The sequence below is a fragment of the Castor canadensis genome, chromosome 17, assembly GCF_047511655.1.
Source record: "Castor canadensis chromosome 17, mCasCan1.hap1v2, whole genome shotgun sequence".
Classification (NCBI taxonomy): domain Eukaryota; kingdom Metazoa; phylum Chordata; class Mammalia; order Rodentia; family Castoridae; genus Castor; species Castor canadensis.
In genome coordinates this window covers 45245225-45253616 of record NC_133402.1, presented here as the reverse complement: position 1 = coordinate 45253616, position 8392 = coordinate 45245225, and the positions used below count along the sequence as shown (strand labels likewise).

Sequence of the window (8392 nt, the reverse complement as noted above, 5' to 3'; positions counted from 1 at the left end):
TATATGTGTTATTAGAATAAAGCAAGGTCCCTGCCACATAAGTGACATTATTCAAAAAAATAATGTTTGAATAAAAATGTAAAACTGAGGAACAGACCAGATGATCAAAATTGTTATGTTCATGGCTCAAGTGGTAGAGCATTTGCTTTGCAAGCATTAAGTCCTGAGTTCAAACTCCAGTACTGCAAAAAAAAATTGTTATGTACATGTTCCGTGAAGAAATCAGGCATTCCCTCATAGGAAACAGATTGGCAACCATTTTAGCCTCTTATGATATTAAATCAGCACCCTTTGGTAGAAGCCATGATCTTCCTGTATAGTCATATGTTTAAATAAATGCTTTATGGCATTTATTTAACTTTACCAGCAAATAATGAGGTCATGGGCTAAATTCTCCGCCCCACTACCAAAAACAAACAAACAAACAAAAACCCCAAAACAACAACAAAAAAACAAGTGCAAAATTAACTTCTATGACTCAAGAGTTCAACCAGATCAAAACTTTGGCATAAATTGAAGGCTGTTTTGGCAACAAGGAAAGCTTAGTAAGATTCTCTGATCGGGAGTTTGCCCACAAAACAGAAATCCTGGTTCACAAAGCTTAATAACTATATAAAGTAACTGTACAAAGAAAATAATCTGTGACTCTGAGGGTTTAGTTTCCTAAGCAGCAATTCAGTATGCACTAATTAAAACCACAAGGTTTCTACTCAGACATAATGTGCTGTAGTTGGTGAGACTTTTCTTACTAAAGCAGGTGTCTGAGGTTACAGAACGAAATCTTTATCTGGAACATAAGCTGGCCAGCAACCGAGGAAAAACTTAAGGGAGGCATTACATTACAGAGAGCACCATAGTACTCTTTGAGTCAACCCAAAGCCTTCCATCAAGGAAAAGTTGCCTCAATAGTAGGGGTTATTTCCTAATTTGTCAGGCTCTTCTTTCTCCTTTTCCTCCATTCCTCCTCCTCCCTGCCTTGTCCTTATCCTCCCCCTCCTCAACTTTCTTCCTATCTAGTTCTATATATCCAATGACTTGTAGAGCAAGACATATTCTGTTACTGAACCCAAATTTAAGTTCATAATATCTTTGTGGCTCACATGCTTGTTCAAGAAGGTTCTGTTGCCTGAGCCAAGGTCAGTGATGTAGGGTTTCACTCCCTGCCAGCTGTGTCATCAGCACAGGTGTATTCAACAAGTCCATATTGAAGACTGTGTGCTGCTTTGAACAAGCAGGATTTTGATAGGAATGCCTGCAATGCTGCAGCGTTAACCCAAAAGGTAAGCGCTCTGTGGATGGATGTACATAACTGGGAGTACCTCATCATTTTCAAAAGGGTAGATGCACGGCCACTTTTGGGGGGATATTTGCTTCTGAAGGCTTGCTGTAATTATTATACCTTGGAAAGCAGTGTCCTCAAAGAGTTTCCCAGAAAGTTCACAGTATCTGTTTTTTTCACTATTGCCACCAGGTGGAGCAGCCAACTCTTGAGTGTCCTTATTCCTGCTGCTGGCTTCATCCTTTAGATGCTCCAGACGTCAGTGTTAGAAAACTCTCCTTCCTGAGCCTGCAGGTTCTGACTGTCTCCATTTGGCTCCTGAGCCTGTCCACTCCCAGAGCTCTTGTCAGAGCTCTTCCTTTGGGTAGAGTGACCTGGGTGTCTGTTCCCAGCTCTCTTGTTCTCTGATGGCTTGTGTTGCTGTCACCTCCCTTCCTCACCCACTGATCCTCATGCTTTTGCTTCACTTTGACCATTAAGAGGAGGGAACTCCAACTTCTTAGTTGGAGAAGACTCGCTTCTTCTCCCTGAGGGCTTGTTTTTCTTTTTGGCTAAGGACTAGCTAACTCCTTGGGGGTGGTGCCCTTAGTAGCTACAGTGGACAGGCTCCTCCTGGAGAAGTCTGAAGTGGTGGGTGGCAGGCATGGCTTCTAGGCTGAGGCTGTCCTGCTTTATCACCACAGTCACCATCTCGCCATCCCTGTGCCTTCACCAACCTCACCTGCTCCCATTCACTCTTCATTGCCTTCATTCTGAAATTTTGGCTGAGTGAGAGAAGGGAGGTTGAACTGGAGACTTGGCTCAAGTGGTGGAGCACCTGGATGGTAAGCACAAGGCCCCGAGTTCAAATCTAAGTACGGCGACCCCCTCCCCCAAAAAAGAAAAGAAAGAAAGAAATGAAGTCTGTTGAGCTCCTCTAGCTTGTGGTATTTGAGATAGTTCCCACAGTGTAGCTGATCTTGAACTCATTATGTAGCCCGGACAGGCCTTGGCTTCATGAGCTTCCTGCCTCAGCCTCCCTAAGTGCTGGGACTACTGGTGTGTTCCACTGCACTGGGCCTTTCTCTTTTCTAACCTTTGTCCTTACCTTTAGATCCTGGCTGACAACATTGTCCAGCCCTGGAAGTAAACTTCAGGCTTACCCCTTCTCCATAGCATGCCTAGGCTCTGTCTGGAAAGGAGACAGCAGACCCACATTCTTTGCATTCTACAACTCCAAGTTGTATATTATTGATTCACAGAACTGGCTGCAGAGTTTGTGGGACCCAGTGCAGAATAAAAATTCAAGGTCTCTTATTCCAAAGTTAAGAATTTCAGGACAGGATGCAGTGGCTTGTGCCTGTAATCCCGGCTACTTGGGAGGATTGCAGTTTGAGGCCACCTTGGGCAAAAAAATTAGAGAGAACCTCATCTCAAGCAATAGGTAGGGACTGGTGGAGTGGCTCAAGCAGTAAGAGTGCCTGCCTAGCAAGTATGAGGACCTGAGTTCAACCCCAGCACCATCCCCCCCCCAAAAAAATAGACCAGCCTAGGCAAAAACATAAACAAAACTCCATCTCAATGAACAAGTGAGGCACAGAGATGCACCTGTAATCTTAGCTACACAGGAGGTATAGGTAGGAGGATCACAGCAGGGGTTGACCCTGGGCAAAAAGCAAGAGATCCTACTTACAAAATAACCTAAAAAGCTAAAGGCCTGGGGGCATGACTTAAGTGGTAGAGCAGTTGCCCAAGAGCAAGGCCCTCAGTACTGAAAAAAAAAAAGTTCAATACAGCAACAGAGCATTAAACCCCATGCAGGGCCCTGTGCAGCCACACATACCATGTCCCCATGAAGTTGGCACTGTACATCCATGTTCCACTTCTACAAACACCCAAGACTAACAAATCTCTCCATTGCTGATATTTAGCAACCATAATATCAGAATTCCTACTCTTCATTGTGCCAGTCCTTAGCCAGTTTGCAGCTAGAGCAATCCCCTATTCTTCTCTACCCTACTATGAGTCACAGGGTAACAATGCATGTGCATTGTCTAAGCTTCTGGGCTGGCTTTGGGTGAGACTTGGCCAGTGGAGGACCCTGTAGAAGAATGAAGGGGGACTTCCCCCAGATCTCTTATGCCTCTGGCTGCCTAACACACAATGGATGATCTCCAAGGCCTATCTCTGTGTGGCAGCTTCAGCCAGGAGCCCCCACCCCCAAACCCCCAACCAGGACTTTTGCTCCTTCAGCCTAGGACCAGTAGTGGTCTGCATCTGGGTACCTCACCAACTCCCTCCCCTTTATTTCTCAGCTCTTCCATTCTATTCCATGAATTACAGCTCTATTTTGGGGAGAGTGATGGGGTTATAGAAGGCTACCCAAAATAGCACTTTGGTATTTGACCCCCTGTCTCCTGAAGCAGGCCATAAAACCTGGTTGGCCTTCCCCCAGAGTAGGTCATAAGACCCTCATTACAGAGATGACCTCCCTATACCCAGAGGAATGCAATGTCCTTGTCCTTGAAGACACCAAAACAGAAGACTTGGAACAAGTAGAACTTCAAAATTTCCATTTGTTTATTACCATTAGATCAAATTCCCTTTGTCCCATCATACTTCTGAACAAAGGTGTGCTCTTCAAACCTAAGCATGAAGATGCCCAATTTTGTTTCTTGGGGGTCTTAATTTCTGAAAGTCCTCATGTCATGTAAAACTTCCTAGATAAGTCTTAAGCTTTACTCTTGTTCATCTGTCTTATTATAAGTGCTCTAGCTGAGAACCTAGTGATAAGTGAGAAAAATCTCTTTTCCCTTATCAGAGGAAAACCTTTTTCCTCTTCCAACTTGGGTCCAGGACTTGGGGGGAGGGTGTAAATTAAAAATAGGTTAAGACTAGATTTCCAAGATGGCGGCTAGAGGGAGGAAGCAGAAAGCATGCCTCCTAAAGTGAAATCTTGGAGAGATGCTGGAGACACACCTTGCAGGCAAGGCCACTGAGAAGAGGCAAAACTTTGACCCCTCCACACCTCCAGTCTGTGCAGAGCATCTCCACTCCATGTTAAATGGAGAAATCAGGAGGGCCCACGGGCCGCCGCCAGTCACCCATGCCCAGATGGCTTGGGAAGATGCGGACCACAAGGTGAGCTAAGTGGTACACGGTACTCCCACAGACAACCCTGGGCCAGATTGGCATAGCCCCCTGGACAGACCGACCCCCCCACCTGGGGAAAAAAGAGAAACTGAGTAATAAGCAATAAGAACAATAAAGACACATAGCAAAGAGGGTGGGGAGGGGAATCCCACCCAGAACTGTAAACAAACAAGTTGGGCCTGGCTGGAGAGGGTGGGAGCGTCCAGCAACCAGGAGCAGGAAAGCTTGTGAGAGTGGCGGAGGGAGGAAAACTCAACAGGAGAGGGGGGAAGACCCACCTCCCACGTGAGCTGTAAACAAACACACAAGCCTGAGAAAGTGGGTGCAGTGTCACCTCCCACAGTGTGCTTGGAAAGGGAAAAGCTTGTAGCAGTGGCATCGCGCACAGGAGAACTCTGAGTAAACAAAGCCTGCTGGGCCAGGTGAGTGCTAAGCTCACCCCAGAGATCTGCATAAATAATGCCACCAGCAACAGCAGGCTGGCAGCAGCAGGCAGGCAAGCCACAGCCACAGATAGCCATTCACAGACCTGTCTCCAGACTCTTCTTTTTCTCTATCCCTACCTTTGATGAGAAAACAACCGAACTACACCTGCATGCTGAAAAACTTACTGAAACTGTATTGCATTTGAACTTGGGACACTTTGTGGGGTTTTTTTTTCTTATGTTACCCCTTTGATGAGACAACTACAGAACAACATCTGAGGCACCATCTCCAGGATTGGAGGCTGAGGGATGAAACCAAAATTATTAAGACTGAAATTTCATTGCATTTGAACTTGAAGTTGTTTTTTTTAAATTTTATTTATTTTTTATTTTATATTTTGATATATATACATGTATTTTCTTTCATTGATTTTTTGTTTTTATTCTTCTCTTTATTCTTTTTATTTTTTATTTTCAATCCTCTCTCTGTCTCTCTAATGCCTTTTCAGCTTACTGTTGATTAGTACACTGTCTCTCCCTGTTTATATCTTTAAACATTTTTTGTTTGTTTCTTTGTTTTTTTTCTACTTGATTATTTGTTTTTCCCTTTTCCTTTAACTTCTTTGCTTTCCAACCCCTCTCACCCTTCCATTCTAAATATCACCAGTTATTATTACAGCCAGAAAATACTTAATTGCACTCAGTACAGGGACAATAACAACACCAAGGGCAATGACGGGAAGACAGAAAAAACAGGGAAATCAGTTTCCCCACAGTAAAAAATTAGTACAGGAACCAGAGGGGAATGAAGAAAACAGATACTCAGATCCAGACTCCATCAAAATGAAGATAAACTATGCCAAAGAACCCAATAAAGCCCACAAGAACAATTTAAAAGAAGACATACTACAGGTAGTCAATGAGAATTTTATAGAGATGATACTGAATATGGCCAACCAAAATGTACAGGAAACACTCAAGAAATTCCAAGACAACAAAAATAGAGAATTTGAAAAAGCCAAAGAAGAAATAAAGGAAACCATAGAAGCACTGTATAAAAACCAAAGTAAAAGAAGAACATGACTAATAAAGAGATAAATGAACTCAGGACAAAAAATGGACAACATTAAAGAGGAAACCACCCAGGATATGGAAAACCTCAGAAAAAAAATGGAAACAGAGTTGCAAAACAAAACGGAAGGCCAATCTAGCAGAATAGAACACACAGAAGACAGAATATCAGAACTTGAAGATGAAATGGTAATTAAAGGAAAAACCAAAGAACTATTAATTAAACAACTCAAGACCTGTGAAAAGAAAATGCAAGAACTCACTGATCCATCAAAAGACCAAACTTGAGAATCATGAGCATCAAAGAAGGAGAAGAGGTACAAGCAAAGGGAATGTGTAATATATTCAACAAAATAATAACAGAAAATTTCCCAAATCTAGAGAAAGATATACCCATACAGATGCAAGAGGCCTCCAGGACACCAAACAGACCAGATCAAAATAGAACTACCCCATGACATATCATCATTAAGACAACAAGTTCAGAAACTAGGGAAAGAATATTGAAGGCTGTAAGAGAGAAAAAACAAGTAACATACAAAGGTAAACCCATCAAAATCACAGCAGACTTCTCAACAGAAACATTAAAAGCAAGAAGAGAGTGGGGTGAGATCTTCCGGGCACTGAATGAAAATAACTTCAACCCCAGGATACTCTACCCAGCAAAACGATCATTCAAAATAGATGGAGCAATAAGTCTTCCATGATAAGCAGAAACTAAAACAATATGTGACCACAAAGCCACCACTACAAAAGATTCTGCAAGGGATTCTGCACACAGAAAGTGAAACCCAACATAACCATGAAAGGACAGGCAGCACCAAACCACAGGAAAAGAAACAGCAAGACAGTAGAGAGTAACCTCAACTTAGGTACACACAATCAAACCTTCAAACAACTAAGACAACTGAATGACAGGAATCACCACATACCTATCAGCACTAACACTTAATGTTAACGGACTTAATTCACCCATCAAAAGGCACCGTTTGATGAACTGGATTAAAAAGGAATATTCAACAATTTGTTGCTTACAGGAGACCCACCTCACTGACAGAAATAAGCATAGGCTTAGGATGAAAGGCTGGAAGAAGATTTACCAAGCCAATGGCCCCCGAAAACAGGCGGGAGTAGCAATACTTATCTCTGACAAAGTAGACTTCAAACCTACATTGATCAAATGAGACAAAGAAAGACATTCCATACTAATAAAAGGGGAAATAGACCAAAAGGAAATAATAATTATCAACCTATATGCACCCAATGTCAATGCACCCAATTTCATCAAACATACCCTGAAAGACCTAAGAGCATATATTAACTCCAACACAGTGGTGGTTGTGGGAGACACCCCATTATCATCAATAGATAGGTCATCCAAACAAAAAATCAATAAAGAAATCCAAGATCTAAAATATGCAATAGATCAAATGGACCTACTTGATGTCTATAGTACATTTCATCCAACTTCTACACAATATACATTCTTCTCAGCAGCCCATGGAACCTTCTCCAAAATAGATCATATTTTAGGGCACAAAGCAAGCCTCAGCAAATATAAGAAAACAGAAATTATACCATGCATTCTATCTGATCACAATGCAATAAAACTAATACTCAACAACAAAAGTAAAGACAAAAAACATGCAAACAGCTGGAAACTGAGTAACTCATTACTTAATGAACAATGGGTCATTGATGAAATAAAAGAGGAAATTAAAAAGTTCTTGGAAGTCAATGAAAATGAAAACACAACATACTGGAACCTATGGGACACAGCAAAGGCAGTCCTGAGAGGAAAGTTTATAGTTATGAGTGCATATATTAAAAAGACTGAAAGATCCCAAATCAATGACCTAATGATACATCTCAAACTCCTAGAAAAACAAGAACAAGCAAATCCAAAAACAAATAGAAGGAGAGAAATAATAAAAATAAGACCTGAAATCAACGAAATAGAAACCAACAAAACCATACAAAGAATTAATGAAACAAAAAGTTGGTTCTTTGAAAAAATAAACAAGATCGACAGACCCCTGGCAAACCTGACTAAAATGAGGAGTGAAAAAACCCAAATTAGTAGAATCAGGAATGCAAAAGGGGAGATAACAACACACACCATGGAAGTCCAGGAAATCATCAGAGACTACTTCGAGAACCTATGTTCAAATAAATTTGAAAATCTTAAAGGAATGGACAGATTTCTAGATACATATGATCATCCAAAACTGAATCAAGAGGAAATTAATCACCTGAATAGATCTATAACACAAAATGAAATTGAAGCAGCAATCAAGTCTCCCAAAAAAGAAAAGCCCAGGACCTGATGGATTCTTTGCTGAATTCTATCAGACCTTTAAAGAAGAACTGATTCCAACCCTCCTTAAACTGTTACATGAAATAGAAAGGGAAGGAAAACTGCCTAACACATTTTATGAAGCCAGTATTACACTTATCTCAAAACCAGGCAAAGACACCTCCAAAA

At 41.6% G+C, this 8392-nt stretch overlaps 1 pseudogene; it reads right to left on the bottom strand.

The window, feature by feature from the left end:
- Positions 1-930: 930 nt before the first annotated feature.
- On the bottom strand, positions 931-2030 carry LOC109682491 (smad nuclear interacting protein 1 pseudogene; annotated as a pseudogene).
- Positions 2031-8392: the final 6362 nt, after the last annotated feature.